Source organism: Lipotes vexillifer, unplaced genomic scaffold (genome assembly GCF_000442215.2).
Source record: "Lipotes vexillifer unplaced genomic scaffold, Lipotes_vexillifer_v1.1 scaffold111, whole genome shotgun sequence".
Lineage (NCBI taxonomy): Eukaryota > Metazoa > Chordata > Mammalia > Artiodactyla > Lipotidae > Lipotes > Lipotes vexillifer.
Genome location: NW_006778270.1, coordinates 1,142,256 through 1,158,979, shown reverse-complemented (window position 1 = coordinate 1,158,979; position 16,724 = coordinate 1,142,256). Strand labels below are relative to the sequence as shown.

The following is a 16,724-nucleotide window of genomic DNA, read 5'->3' as shown; positions in this document are numbered from 1 at the left end:
TCTGAACCAGCCCCTCCCAATATCATCCATGACTGTTGTATCACAGTTTGGTTCTACTTGGTTTTGATACCACCCCCACCTCCTTAGGTGCATATTTGGTTCATTTATCCCCACAGCAAATTTAATTCTACTATTCTGGCTTTGAGTTTCCTTTTCATTTCTAGGACTTGGTGATTTTTTTCCCCTTTGTGCTTTCAATTTCAGCTATGTATTTTTAAGGAAGATTTGTGTTCTATCTTATTCAGCATTTCTATGTGTTTGGAGCCAGATAAGAAGTTTCCCATTTCTGCTTAGCCCACCATATTGACTAGGAGTTTCTTTTTATTAATCTTAACTGCTTTTCAATCCTTGAAAGTTATCTTGAATGTAGCAGATCATCAAAGTTATTCATTCAATAGTTATTTATTGAGCACCTACTGAGAACTGATGCTAAACCATGGAGTTAAGAAAACTTGCTCCAGTATGTCTGGAAAATGTTTACTCTGTGACTGAAAAGGTGAGAAGAGGGTATGCCTTTCACAGGGGGTTCTTGTAATCATCTCTTTTAATTAAACATTCTTGGGGACAAAAGCTCTCCTAAAAGGAGGTAAACTGACAATCTAAGAATTTCCACTCTGTTAGAAACGATGGCAGAGTTTTGATTCTCTGAAGTAACAGGCCTCATGGAAAGTGTGTGTAATTGAGATTCACCAAGAAATTGAAAACTCATTTCAGTCAAGAAATCCCACGTCACTTTTTATCCGCCCTTCCCCCTCCCTCCTCTCTAATGCACCAAGCCTTTCCACAGGGTTCTCTCTCTCTGGGAGAACTCCAGGGAACAGAACAATGGTTAGAAGTGGCAGTGGTGAGAAGCTCAGGGCTCTGGATGGCCCACATGAAGCCCAATGAGCAGCACAGTCTTTGAAAAGGCTCATCCTCTATGGCTTTGGTGCAGCCACTGTCCTCCTCAGGGATCTGTATGTGATCTGGTACAAAGTCAGCGCAGGCATTGTTTTACTTTCATTGTTTTTTTCTCATTGTTCACAGTGTTTGTTTGTCTCTGTCTCCTAGAGTCCTTCACCCACTGAGTAAGAACATGCAGGAAATCAATGTGTCTTGAGTAGTATACTAAGCCTCTGGGAGGTGCAGGAAAGCAATAGAAAAACAAGGAATATCAGTCTCCCAAGTTTTCCACGCCTTCCTCCAGAAACACCTGACCTTAGACTCCTGGCTCTGGCTCTCTGGTTCTCTGGAGCATCCTGTCAGGCCCCAGGTGGTAAACATCACCCGGTTCTCATTAGAGTCCTGATCCATCTGAGCAGGTTTTTGGAAACAGCCTCTGAGAGCTTGTTTTCCATCAACCCTCTGACACTTCTGTCTCCTTCCCAGAGATCCGGTAACTGGGGCCTCCTGGGTCCTGAGCTACAGACACTTCCCCACTTTACAAAGATTTTCTTTTATAAAACACAGGTTTGTAACTGAAATGGTCCTTTCCCATACCCAAGCTTGTGTAAAAACTTATCTAATTTTCCTTCTGGTCTTTGGTTCGAAAATAAAAGCCTTTCTTTTTAAGTGTCCTTGACTCAGGTGGCCTAAAGAGCTCTAGGTTTATCAAGTGAATTATTCCCTTGTGCCACCTTTTTTAAAAAAAGATTATGCATTTAAGAATATGAAATGAAGTGTCCTTGTGACTCTCCTTCCACACTTCATTTTTTTTCATATTGTGATTGATGATGATATAATAACAATGGGATAATATTAGCTAAATATTGACTATATGTATACCCATCACTTTCAAGATGCTTCACATGTGTTGTCTTCATTCAACTTCACAACAACCCTATGAAATCATTACTATCAACCTCATCTCTGTAAAGACGTGGAAAATTAGGCTTAGAGAGGTGTTATCTTACACGTCATACAGCTACTAGATAGTAAAGCTGCAATTTGAAATCCATAACCTGGTTTTGTAGCCACCATATTGTGCTACCTTCTGAACATCCAACAAATGTTTCTTTAGGCCAGACTCAGTACAAGAATTACCATAATTAGTAAAACAACTTCATTGCTGGTAAGGAGTTTACACAAAAACAGACCATTGAGTCTTAGGAGAAGTTAACCACACAAAAGTTGTCGAAGTATTGCTGCAGGAGAGGCTAAATGAGCAAAGGAAAGGATCGTAACTGAATAGGGGTGTGTGTCAGCAAGATAGAGGCCTAGGGGACCCCCCTGCTCATTCCTTCCACAAAATCAATAAAAACAATAAATAAATAGCTACAAACCAATGAAGATAGCTCTGGGGAAGCTCTGGACTAAAATGAAGAAGCAGCAGAAATCCTGTGGAGCTCAAAACCTGAGGATGGTCACATAGGAAAGCATAGGAAATATTTTACCTGTGTCACCCAATCCACCAGTCCAGAGCAGCTCAGTGCCAAGAAGAATCCTTGGAGGGATTTCACCCCTTGGGGAAAAAAAGAGCAGGAGAACTCCAGAAAGACTTACCCACCATAGATATTTGCAGCCTTTGTTACCGATGACCCCCACATTTGTCACCAGTGCTGAACCTAGTTGACAGAACTGCCTAAAGTTCCTACTGCTGCGTCTTCTCCTCAGGGATGAAGCTGTTCCAGTGGTGAGACTTGCCCCCAGGGTCCCTAGTCTCTGCTGCACTACACAATCTAGTATCAGGATGCCACAGCATGCAGAGCTTCTGTTGCTCTGCACCCTGCCCTCAGGTCCCAAGTCACAGCTTTGACCCATCATTACTGGGGCTGAGCTGCTGCTGCTCTGTGCCCTGCCCATGGGTCCTAAGTTGGGGCTTCGACCCACCGTAACCAGGTCTGCACCACTTCTTCTCTGTAGCCTGACCCCTGGGTCCCAACACACAGCTTTAATGAGCCATCAATGGGGCCATGCTGCTGTTGATCTGTGACTGCCCAGGGCTTTAAATCACAGCTTCGTCCCATCATCACTGGGTTGTTCTACAACTGGGGCCAGAATTGGGACTTTGACCAATTATCCCCAGAGTGTGCTACTGCCCTCTGGCTCTAGTTTCAAGCCAGTATTGCACCCAGTCATCCCAAGGCTCATGCCAATCTGCTTCTCCACCCACTATCCCTAAGCCTGAATCACTGCAGTGAGCCCGAGACACAGTCTCCAGCTCCACAGATCTGCACAAGCCCTCACCTCATATGCTGATGCCACCACCACAGCAACTGCACCTGCATCCCAAAACCCAAACACAGTGGTAGTTTTATATGCACCTGATCCCAGCCCTTGGCTCTACTGCTGCCCTGAGCACCAGTGTGCTAGATCTGGCACCAAGAGATTCCCTCAGCTAGAACTTCCTCCCCCAGGCAAAAATGGAGAATAGGAAAATCTCAGAAGCCTTTGTCTCCAAAGATCCCTATAGCTCTAGCTTCCACCACCACCCATGGGGCTGCTTCAGCCTTGCTATTGAAGAACTCTGCATTGTTCACCAACATTAACTTCAGTTGTTGAATCTTCAAGTAGATTATGCTGTTTTGCCCTCCCAAGAACTAGAGACACTACACCCCACCCAGCCAAACTTGCAGCCACCTTCAGGTGAAAGTCTTTCCCCAGGGATGCCAGTCTGAAAAGGTGAGGAGGTAACTGCCTCCTCAAATGTACAGACATCAATGCAAAGCTGTTAGAAACACAAAACACAAGAAAACATTACATCACCAAAGGAATACTTAGATTTTTAGTACCTGACCCCAAAGAAATGGAAATCTGTACATTACCTGAAAAACAATTAAAAATAATTATTTTAAGAAAGCTCAGTGAGATTCAAGGGAACACAGATAGATGACTCAATGAACCCAGGAAAACAATGCACCAACAGAACAAGAAATTCAACAAAAAGTATAAATCATAAAAAAGAACCAAACAGAAATTATGGTGCTGAAGAATATAATAAATAAAATTTAAAAATGCAGTGGAGAGCTGCAACATCATGTTCAATTGAGCAGAAAAAAACTTTGTGAACTGGAAGACAGATCTCTTGATATTATCTGGTCAGAGGAGAAAAAAGAAATAAGAGTTTAAAAAAAGTGAAGAAAGCCTACATGAATTATGGGATACTGTCAATTGAAACACTATTCACGTTCTGGAAGTCTCAGAAAACAAAAATTTATTTAAAGAAATAATGGCTGAAAACTTCCCAAATCAGGGCAGAGATATGGCAAATGTGAAGCTTAAAGACCCCCCAAACATATTCAGTCCAAAGAGATTTTCATGGAGAGACATTATAATCTATCTATCTCTCAAAAGTCAAAGACAAACAGAAAATTTTGAAAGCAACAAGAGAAAAAAGACTCATCACTTTCAAGGGAACCCTAATAAGGCTATAGGTAGATTCCTCAGCAGAAACCCTGCAGCCTGAAAAAGAATGGGATAATGTAGTTAAAGTGCTCAAAGAGAAAAACTACCATCCAAGAACACTTTAACCAGCAAGGTTGTCCTTCAAGCAAAGAGATAAAGACTTTCTCAGACAAACAAAAGCTAGAGGAATTTATTACTACTATACCTGCCTTATAAAAAACACTAAAGGGAGTTCTTTAAGCTGAAATGTAAGGACACTAGTTAGTAACATGAAAACATATGAAAATATAAAGTTCCCTGGTAAAGGTAAATATATGGTCAAATTCAAAATATTCTAATACTGCCATGGTGGTGGGTAAATCACTTAGAACTCTAGCATATAGTTTAAAGACAAATGTGTTAAATAAATATAGCTACAATATTTTGTTAATGGATACAAATATAAAAAGATGTAAATTGTGACAGCACCAACATAAAATGTCAAGGGGGCAAGTAAATGTGTGGAAGATTTTTATGCAATTGAAGTTGTTATCAGCTTAAAATTGACCGTTATAACTAAAAGCTGTATTTTGAAAGCCTCATAGTAATCACAGCAAAAATCTATAATAGGTTCACAAATGATAAAGAGAAAAGAATTAAAACCAACCATAACCAAAAAAAATATCAATTTGAAAAGAAAGACAGCAAGAGAGGAAGAAAGGAACAAGAAACTACAAAGCAATCAGAAAACAATTAACAAAATGATGATAGTAAGTTCTCACCTGTCAATAATTACTCTAAATGCAAATGGTTTGAATTCTTCAACTAAAAGACAAAAAGTGGCTGAATGTATTAAGAAAACAAAATCTCAAACTCTTCCAAAACATTAAAGAAGAAGGAACAATTTCAAACTCATTTTATGAGGCTAACATTACCCTGATACCAAACCAGACAAGGATGCTAAAAGAAAATAAAATTGCAGACCAATATCTCTGATAAACATAGATGCAAAATTCTCAACAATATACTAGCAACTGAATTCAATGGCACATTTAAAGGATCATACACCATGATCAAGTGGAATTTATGCCTGAGAAATAGGGATGGTTCAAAATTTGCAAATCAAACTACCACCCTTCAACACTGAGGCAAGACCCTCCACCAGCAAAGAGATTATGACTTGCTGAAAATTCTTATGATGTTTAGCATTTTTTAGCAATAAAATATTTTTTAATTAAGGTATTCTTCAAAGACCACAGGTGCAGTTCAGTCAAGCAGAAAGACATCTGGTGGCAGAAGGAATCTCTGTCCTGTTTAAAAAATAAGTAAAACATGGATGGACATAGACACTCATACAAATTGAAGTAAGTCAGAAAGAGAAAAACGAATACCATATATTAATGCATGTATGTAGAATCTGATAAAACTGGTATAGACGATCTTATTTACAAAGTAGAAATAGAGGCACAGACGTAGAGAACAAACATAAGGATACCAAGAGGGAAAGGAGGGGGGATGAGTTGGGAGATTGGGATTGACATATATACACTATTGATGCTATGTATAAAATAGATAACTAATGAGAACCTACTATATAGCACAGGGAACACTCCTCAGTGCACTGTGGTGACCTAAATGAGAAGGGAATCCAAAAAATAGGAGATATATGTATATATATAGCTGATTCATTTTACTGTACAGTATAAACTAAGACAATATTGTAAAGCAACTATACTCTAATTTTTAAAAAAAGAGGTGCCAATTAATTATCTTCTATTGCCAATAAAACCAAGATCCCTTACAAATAATAAAAAGAATCACTTGCCACTAAAAAAACAAAAATTTACAAATCAATAAATGTGATATAACACATCAACAGAATGAAGGATAAAAATCACATGACCCTATTAATAGATACAGAAAAAAAACATTTGACAAAATTCAACATCCTTTCATGATTAAAAAAAAAAAACTCTCAACAAATTAAGTATAGAAGGAATATGTAATCTCAACATAATAAAACCCCAATATGAAAAGTCCACAACTAACATCATACTCAATGGTGAAAAGTTAAAAGATTTTTCTCTAAAATCAAGAACAAGACAAAGAAGAACATTCTTGCTATTTCTATTCAACAAAGTCTGGAAGTACTAGCCACAGCAGTTAGGCAAGAAAAAGAAATAAAAAATCATCTAAAGAAAAAAGTAAAATTGTTTGCAGGTGATGTGATCTTATATATAGAAAACCTTAAGGGTGCCACCAAAAACATGCCAGAACTAATAAATGAATTCAGTAAAGTTGCAGGGTACAAAATCAACATACAAAAATCAGTTGCATTTCTATACACTAGTGATGAAGTATCTGAAAGAGAAAGTAAGAAAACCATCTCATTTACAATAGTATCAAAAATAAAATACATAGGAATAAATTAATCAGTGAGGTGAAAGAGCTGTACACTGAAACTATAAGACATTGATGAAAGGAATTGAAGAAAATACAAACAAATGGAAAGATAGCCTGTGTTCTTAGATTGGAAGAATTAATATAGTGAAAATGTTAATACCATCCAAAGCAATCTGCAGATTCAGTGCAGTGCAATCCCTAACAGGACCCCAATGGTAATATACACAGAAATAGAAAAATCTATCCTAAATTTTGTATGGAATCACAAAAGACCCAAATAGGCAAAGCAATCTTGAGAAAGAAAAACAAAGTGGAAGGACATCACAATTCCTGATTTCAAACTGTTATAAACATATGTTAATCAAAACAGTATGGTCCTGGTATAAAAACAGACACATAGACCAGTGGAACAAAATAGGCATCTCAGAAATAAAACCACACATGTGTGGTCAACTAACTTTTGACAAGAGTGCCAAGAGCCCACCATGGGGAAAGAATAGTCTGTTCAATCAATGGTGTTAGGAGGCGTTGAGTTGACATGAAGCTGCTCACCCACAACCTGCTGAGCTTTCATGTGCAGGGAATGGGGACCTGTGGCTTCGCCCCGTGCCTCCAGACCACTGAAGTCCTCATTAACCTTGTGGAGTCCAACCCCGACTTTGTGGCGGGAATGATACCTAAAGTGGAGTGGGTGGTGCTTCTGCAGGCTTCAGACACCTTGCATCTGTTTAAGGTGCCCAAAAAGCCAATTCAAGGACATGAACATAAGGAGAATTTTCTGAGAAATATGCACCATGTGCTGCTAGAGGTGGATGTGTTGGAGGGCACCCTGCAATGCCCAGAGTCTGGATTTCTATTCCGCATCAGCCGTGGGATCCCCAAAATGCTGCTGAGTGATGAGGTAACCTAGACTTAAAACAGTGCCAAGCACCAGTTTCTCATTCTGTGACCTTGTGTATCTTTGTTTACATATATCCTGTTTGTTAATTCTGTTCTCTGTATCCCCAACCCTTGGCCCAGTGGCACATGAAACACAAAGTGTTCTTGAGCTCGATATCATATACATATTTTTCTCATTAAAGGTTCAAAACCAAAAATTAAATAAAAATAAACGGTGTTAGGAAAACTCTATACTCACATGCAAAAGAGTGAAACTATACCCCCCTATCTTACACCACTCACAAAAATTAACTCAAAGTGGATTAAAGACTTAAAGGTAAGACCTGAAACCATAAAACTCCTAGAAGAAAATGTATAGATATAGACATAAAATTCACCCATATAAAAGGAAATCCTATCATTTGTGATAACATGGATGAACCTGGACTGCATTATGCTGTGTGAAATAAGCCAGACAGAAAAAGAAGAATACTGTATGGTATCACTTATATTTGAAATCTGAAAAAAAAAATTCTGATCTTTTCACTGTGTGAAGTGATGGATGTGCTAATTATCTTGCTCTTGGTAATTATTCTATAATACATACATATGTTAAATCATCACATTAATATATACAATTATATTAGTCAATTATTCCTCAATAAAGTTAAAAAAAAATAAACCAGTAGGGAGCATTCTAGGAACAAGAAGTAATTAAGGGTTGTGTGGCTGGAGATTTGGCTAAGGGGTAGATAGGAGCAACGCTGTGAAGGGCCTCACATGCCATATTGGTCCTCTGGGAGTCTTTGCTTATAATCAAGGTATAAGAGTCATCCTGGTTTGCATCTTATAGAAGAAAAGAGCTGTAGATTATTCAGGAGTGAGTGCAACAAAATTCTGATATGCTTCTTCTTTTCCTGAAATAGTTCCAATTTCTGTGAAAGAGAAATTCAAAGTCTCATCCTGAGACTGAGTAACACCCTTCTGGAGGCTGGAAGACTAGTGATGGCTCCTTGTCTTTCATGGCATATCAAATGATACTAAGAGCAAAGTTCTTGACTGCAGCTAAAATAGGACTTTTCATTCAACAAACTTTAAAAAAAAAAATGTGGTTACAATGTGTCATGCTGTATGACAGTTGCTCAGGATACTTAGTCAAATAAAAATGACCATTCAAACAATTTAAATACTGGTAGAGGATGCAAATATATAAAAGAACAAGTAGACTATATTGTGACATGTTCAATGATTAGAAGTAAGCATAAATAGTATAGGAGCACAGAGGAGGGATATGGTAGATTTCTGGGGCAGAAGCTTGAAAATGGGTTCAAGTTCTGACTCTGTCACAAATTATTAGCTCTATGATTTTGGATAAGAAATGTAATTTCTTGGGGCTTCATTGCCCCTATCAAAACAATGAGAACATTAGATGATATCCCAGTAAGCTCTCAGTTTTAAAATTAAGTGATTAAAAATGCAATCATAGGGCTTCCCTGGTGGCGCAGTGGTTGAGAGCCTGCCTGCCGATGCAGGGGACACGGGTTCGTGCCCCAGCCTGGGAAGATCCCACACGCCGCGGAGCAGCTAGGCCCGTGAGCCATGGCCGTAGAGCCTGCGCGTCCGGAGCCTGTGCTCCGCAACGGAAGAGGCCGCAACAGTGAGAGGCCCGCGTACCGCAAAAAACAAAACAAAACAAAAAATGCAATCATAAAAATTGCAATCATTTTATTATTCCAATAACTTAAACATACTTGATTTATAAAATTCAGCACATAGAAATATAAGCTAAGCATCAATTTCTTCTCCTTAACTCCCACTACCTCTAAAAGTCAACTTCCTTTTGTGTATTTAGGGGAAATACTCTCAAAAGATATTTTGTATGTTGATGGTTTTGGTCTCAAAATTTAAGTTGCAGTGTCCTAGTCTAGCCCATAGAAATATAACATAATGCTTTTAAGCATAAGCTTGGGAGACCAACTATGCTTGTAACCATGGGAAAATGACTTAACCTTTTGTGCTTCAATTTTTTTATCTGTGAAATGGGATAACAGTTGGTTATACTTTTTTTAATGTTGTTAAGAGGAATAAATTAGTTAATACATGTAAGGGTTTAGAATAATAACTGGCACATGATAAACATTCAATAAATATGAATTATATTACCTATAATGAAGCTCAGTGGTTTTATATATATTTTTTAGCTGTGGGCTACTTTCTACCAAAAAGTTTTATGCAATTAAAGTTGTATATTGTAAACCCTAAGGCAACCACTAAAAACACTTTAAAAGTGGTATAAATAATGTCAACTTAGGAAACAAAATTGAATCATAATAATGCTCAATTAACCCAAGAGAAGGCAGATAAAGAAAAAAGAAATAAAGAACAGATGGAAGAGATAGAAAACAGCTGGCAAGATGGTAGATTTTAATCCAACCATATCAATAATTGCATTAAATATGAATGTCTGAATGCTCCAGTTAAAAATGACTGTTAGATTAGATCAAAAAGCAAGCACCAACTATATGCTTTCCTCAAGAAACTAACTTTAAATATAAATATAAGTGTAGTATAACTATACACATAAGTTAAAAGTAAAAGAGAAGATATATCATGCAAACACTAACCAAAAAGAAAGTTTGAAATAGCTATTTTGATATCAAACAAAATAGATGTCAGGGTTAAAAAGAGTTACTACATGATAATAAATGAATCAATTTTCCCAAGAAAAAATAACAATCCTAAACATTTATGCCCATAACATCAGAGTTTCAAAATACATGAAGCAAAAACAAATAGAATGAAAGGAAGTATAGATAGATCCAAAATTGCGGAAGATTTTATCACTCCTTTCAATAACTGATAGAAAAAACATGTAGAGAGAAAACTAGTAAGAATACAGGAGCCCTGAACATTATCAACCAAATAGACTTAATTGACATTTATGAAACACTCCATTCAACAGCAGCAAAATACACTTTCTTTTTCAAGTACACATGAAACATTCACCAAGATAGACCATATGACTCACAAAATACACCTCAATAAATTGAAATTAATAGAAAGTCATACAAAGATGTTCTCAGACCATAAAAGAATTAAACCAGATATAAATAACAGAAAGCTATTTAGAAAATCTCCAAATATTTGGTAAATAAACAACACAATCCTAAATAACCCATGGGTGGAAAAGAAAATCTCAAAGAAATTTTAAAAATATTTTGAGGTAAATGAAAGTGAACATACAACAGCACAAAATGTGTGGGGTTTAACTAAAAAAGTGATTATATGGAAACGTATAGCATAAAATGGCTATAACATAAAATAGTTAAAATATAACATATAGCATAAAATGGTTAAACATAAAGAATAGCGATCTCAAATCAATAATCTAAGCTTTTACCTTAAGAAACTAAAAAAAAGGGCAAACTAAACCCAAATCAAGAGTAAATTAAGTAATAAAAATAATAGCAGAAAACAATGAAATTGAAAAGAAGAAAAAATATATGATCCTCAATAGATGCAGAAAAATCATTTGACAAAATTCAATCTCTATTTATGCTAAAAAAAAAAAAAAAAACTATCAGCAAACTAGAAATAAAAGAGAACTTTCCTAACCTGACAAAGTATACATGGAATATTCAGCAAGCTACAGCTATATTACACTAGATGATGAAAGACTGAATTGATTCATCCTATTATAAAACACAAAGTAAGACTGTTCTCTCTCTCAACATCATACTGAAAGTCCTAACTAGTGCAATAAAGCAAGGAAAAGATATAAAAGGCTTGCACGTCGAAAAAGGAAGAAATAAAACTGTATTTAAGGGACTTCCCTAGGGGTCCAGTGGTTAAGACCCAGTGCTCCCACTGCTGGGCAGTAGAAGCTTCCCTGGTTGGGGAACTAAGATCCCACATGCCACATGGTATGGCCAAAAAAAACCCCAAAAAAACAAAAGCTGTATTTAAAAAATGGCATGACTGTCTATGTAGAAATTCCCCAAAGAAGTCTACAGAAATCCTTCTCGAACTAATGAAAGGGGTTAGCAAAGTCACAAGATAGAAAACTGACAACTGGAATTCAAAATTTTAAAAATAATGCTATTTATCATAACATCCAAAAAAACTTAGATATGAGTCTAAAAATTTATGTGTAGGACCTATATGCTAAAAACAGCAAAACACTGGTGAAAAATATTAAAGAAATCCTAAATAAATTTAGGGTCACACCATGTTAATGGCTTTAAGACTCAATATTGCTGTCAATTATCCCCAGTTCAATTGAAAACCCCAAACAAAATCCCAGTAGGTTCCTTTTGTAAATATTAACAAGGCTATTCTAAAATTTAAAGGGAAAGACAAAGGAACTAAAATAGCCAAAACAATTGTAAAAGATAAGAACAAAACCAAAGGACTCACGTTCCTCTATCACAAGATATACTCTAAGGTTGTAATCAAGACAATGTGGTATTGGTAAAAGGATAAACACATAAATCAACAGAACAGATAAAGAGAGACCAGAATTAGATCCACATGAATAAAAACAGTCAACTGACTTTGGTAAAGGTGCAAATACAATTCAATGGAGAAAGTATAGTGTCTTCAACAAATAGTGTTGGAACAGTTGAATGTCTATATGTCCCCCTCCCAGAAAAAGAAAGAAGGAATCTGAGCCATACTTCAAACATTAACTCTAAATAGATTATAGATATAAATATATAAAACATTTAGAAGAAATCATGTGTAAACAAAGAATTTTAGGTATGTCACCAAAAGCATGATCTATAAATTTAAAAACTTGATAAATTTTACTTCATGAAAATGAAAATATTTGCTTTACAAAAGACAGCCATAGCCTAGAGAAAATATTTGCAGATTACATTTCTGGTGAATAATTTCTAACCAGAATATATAAAGAACTCTCAAAACTAAACAATAAGATATTAAGCAAACCAATTTTAAAAATGGGTAAAAGATCTGAACAGACACGTCACCAAAGAAGGGACGAGGGTGGCAAATAAGCCTACAAAAAGATGTTCAATGTCATTAGCACAGAGAAATGTAAGTTAAAATTACCATGAGACACCACTACACTCCTACTAAAATGTTTTTTTTTTTTTTTTAATGGCAGCACCAAGTACCTAGAAGGATGCCAAGCAACTGGAACTTATTACGTAGTTGGTGGGAATGCAAAATATTACAGCCTCTTTGGAAAACAGTTTGGCAATTCTTATAAAGTTGAAGATATTTCAAGCCACCCAAAAGAAATGAAAACTTATGTACCTGTAAAAACATGTATATGAAAATTTGTAGCAGCTTTATTCAAATTCACCAAATATTGGAAACAATCCAGATGCCCATCAACCAGCAAATGGATAAACAAGCAGTGGCACATTTGTGCAATAGAACACTCTACAGCAATGAGTAGGAACAGACTAGTGATTCACAAATAACATGGATGAATCTTAAATGCATTTTGCTAAGTGAAAAAAAGCTAAACTCAAAATGTTACATGTTGTATGATTCCATTTATATGGGAATAGGAAAACCTTAAGGGAGGAAAATAGAACAGTGGTTTCCAGATGTTACATGGTGGGAGGAGCAGTTGTCTGTTAAAAAGCAATACAAGGAAATTTGGGAGCCACTGGTATTCTGTATGCAAATATGGTGGTGGATACATGCATCTATACATTTGTCAAAACCCATACCAAAAAGAATGACTTTTAACATATTAGTTTTCTTCTTTGTTTTTCTAAACTGTCGAATTGTTGGGAAGGGAGGATGGATTCCAGGTCATGACAGATGGAAGGATGAATTTAAATTATTTCAAATGAATCACATGACCTCACTAAGGGGAAGAGGCAAGAAAGTAGATGACCTAAGTAACTTAGGAAAGTAACATTTTCACTGGATACTTAAAGACAAAAGAACTATTCAGAAACATTATACTCTAACGGGTAATTTGTTTCTCAGAGGGGTATGGGTTAATACAGAAAATATTAATATACTGAGTTGAAAAAAATAAGTAAATATATTTTATCTAATTAGAGCTAGGTTTCTCATTGTCAAGAAGGAAGTTACAAATAAGGAAAGGGGAAAAGCTAAAATGAACCCTGTGGTCCTGGATTGGAGTCAAAACTATCCATATAAACTCATGCATTATTTTTTCTTTTTTAAATAGCACAGCATTGGGGAAGGATAATTGTGTATTATATGAACTAACAATCCCATTTCTTTTTTCTTTTTTTTTTTTTTGGCCACACCATGCAGCATGTGGGACCTTAGTTCCCCAACCAGGATGGAACTCATGGCCCCTGAAGTGGAAACGAGGAGTCCCAACCACTGGACCACCAGGGAATTCCCCAAATCATGCATTTTTTTTTTTTTTTTAATTAGATAGATTAGCTAGCTAGCTAGGTAAAAATAGATGTATGCATGCATTAGTTAGCTTTCATACATTTATTTCCTAGCTCTATCCACTAGACTAGAAGCAGTGATTCTTGTATGTATGTTCTGCTGGCTCTGCTTTTCTGGCCGAAGTCTGACTGATACAACAAGTAAAAGTAGAGCTGCTCCTGAGTGGTCCATCTGACAGGTGCTTTTCTGTACCACCTGTCCCTCCCTCCTCACTTAGTTTTACTGAGCATTGCTCTGACTTACTTCCCTGCTATGGTATCTCTCAAAATGATGTTCCTGCCCCACACAGCTCTCAACAGAAAGTTGGATGTGGGGAAGATCACTTCTGCGTGTTTCTCTCTATTCCCCATAATGCTGTAAATAAGACCATGGTACTGTATCCAACTTGAGAAACAATTTGATGTGGGGAGTAACTAAAGTGAGTTGCAGTGTAAGAGAGAGAAAGAAAAAAATCTGTTTTCATATCCAAGGGAAAAGCTCAGAGGCATTTAATAAAAGTTCTACATATGTTCCCACCCTGTTTATAGGCTTGCTTCTCTTCTCCTCAAGTCTGCCTTACTTTCAAAAATGCCTCCTTCAATTATCTACAATATAAATCCCTCATGATTCTTCAAGGATCAACACCACAGGAATTGATCTGATGCAAGGATCCATTTCATTACCGCCTTAGGCCCAGGTCATTCATCATAATACAATTCCTAAATCTAGATTAACTCTATGAAAAGAGAATGTTAGTTCTCTCTACCTGGATATTATTTCCCTAAATACAACATAATTTATGGACACCCTTGCCTAAGTGGGATTGTGTTTTCAATTACATTAAAGCAGAAGAGTGTTATTTGTCCCTTGAACCGCCCTGACCCACAAGTACCCCCCAGTCACCACCACTTCTACACAATTTATTTTCCTCTTCTAAAGTTTACCCCCTTGTCTTTGGGAACATGAGAAAAAGGCCCCATGAGTGTGTATTTTTTCAAGTTACCCTGGAAACTGCCCAATAAAAGCTTCAAAATCACCTTTCCCAATACCTTGACCTGTGGTTCATTCCTAGTAGGAGGAAGGAAGTACTAGAGTTTATTTTCTCACATAAGACATTCCGAGGGGTGGGAATTGGGGATTAGGAGGTAGCCATTGTTTGTTCTTCTTGATATAATAGCTGAAATCCCTGATATCACTCTCCTGGAAATTTGAAGGGTGGAAATTGGGTTAAAGCACAATGTCTTAGATAATCTTCAGATTCAGAAGTTAAGTGCCAGTAATAGCAACTTAAAGAAAATGATCCTCTTACAAACTTCACATATAGTCCTAAATCTACCAAAAATTTATCTCAACAACCTGAAAAACCTTACTTCCATTAGTTGCACTAACTGGATCTCCATAAATTAGACATCCATTTATAAAACACATAGAATGGCATTCAATCCGTCATCCCTCTCTTAATGTAACTTTGATTAGTAAGGTGCTCTGCCCCATCCTATACCAGTGATTCCCTTGTGCTCAAACAATGGAGTGATATTTGAAGGGTGGGTTGAAAATGGGGGAGGGTAGCATTGAACTGGAAAAGTGAAGTAAATCTGGAGCTTCAAGCTTCAAGATGTCAAGCATATAGTTGAGACTGAGATAAAGCACCATGAACACAGGACTTGTCTAGAGCCAAAGCAGTAGGAACTGGAAAAAAAAAAAAAATGTCCACCAAGACAATGCCAAAATTAATGGTACCTTTCTCAAAGTTGTAAATTGGACCAACTCTGAGTTCCAACAAACATTGAATGGATGCTGTCTTTGTTTCTTAGTAAGACCCCTTATTCCCCTCTTACTTTCAGGGGAGCGCTAGTAGTTCAAATGTTTAGGAATTTTTAGATTGTATCTTCAGATCCTTATAGACCAGGCCTCCACCTCCACTTCTCCTGCCCCATCACTGTAGCAATACCTGTGTCTACTTTGGACAATGGGTTTCGGCAAAACCATTCATTAAAAAAATTATTCTGCTGGAAACAGACATCATATCTATACTACCTATATAGATAAATATCTAGAGAGAGAGATAGAGAGATATGTAAATGTACATAGATAGACATCTAGAGAGAAGGAGAGAGATAAAGAGAGAGAGAGAAGGTTGTTTCTAACATTCATGCCCTTAGGTAATTCCCTCCCCTGTATGTGGACTGAACATAGCCTTCCTTCTAAAAAATATATATCTATAACATAGAAAAATTGATGAAATGTCACTTTTTAGATTCCATGTTGCCTGTACCCTCTCTATGGCTCTTCTCACTTGCTCACTCTGATGAAACCAGCTGCCAAGTTATGAGATACCCAGTGGAGAGGTCCACATGGCAAGGGACTGAGGGAGGCCTCCAGCCAACAGCCATCAAGGAACTGAGGCCCTCAGTGCAATAACCCATGAAGAACTGAATCTTGCCAACAACCATGTGAATGAGCTTGGAAGAAAATCCCTCCCCAGTCAAGCCCATGGGTGAGACTGTAGCCCAGCTGACACCTTGACTGCAAACTTACAAAAAACTTTGAGCTAAGCTGTGCACAGATTCCTGACCTACAGAAACTGTGAAACAATAAAATGCTTTGTAACAAATGGGGTAATTTGTTACACAGCAAGATAATTAATACCATAACCTGTAAATTATATGAAATTTACATGTAAATATAAATTATATAAATTTATATTTATATTCTATATAATATAATATAATATGTATATATTTAAA

The 16,724-nt window shown here is 36.8% G+C and overlaps 1 pseudogene; it reads left to right on the top strand.

Moving 5' to 3' along the window:
• The first annotated feature begins 7,243 nt into the window (after positions 1 to 7,243).
• On the top strand, positions 7,244 to 7,615 carry LOC103088167 (tRNA methyltransferase 112 homolog pseudogene; annotated as a pseudogene).
• Positions 7,616 to 16,724: the final 9,109 nt, after the last annotated feature.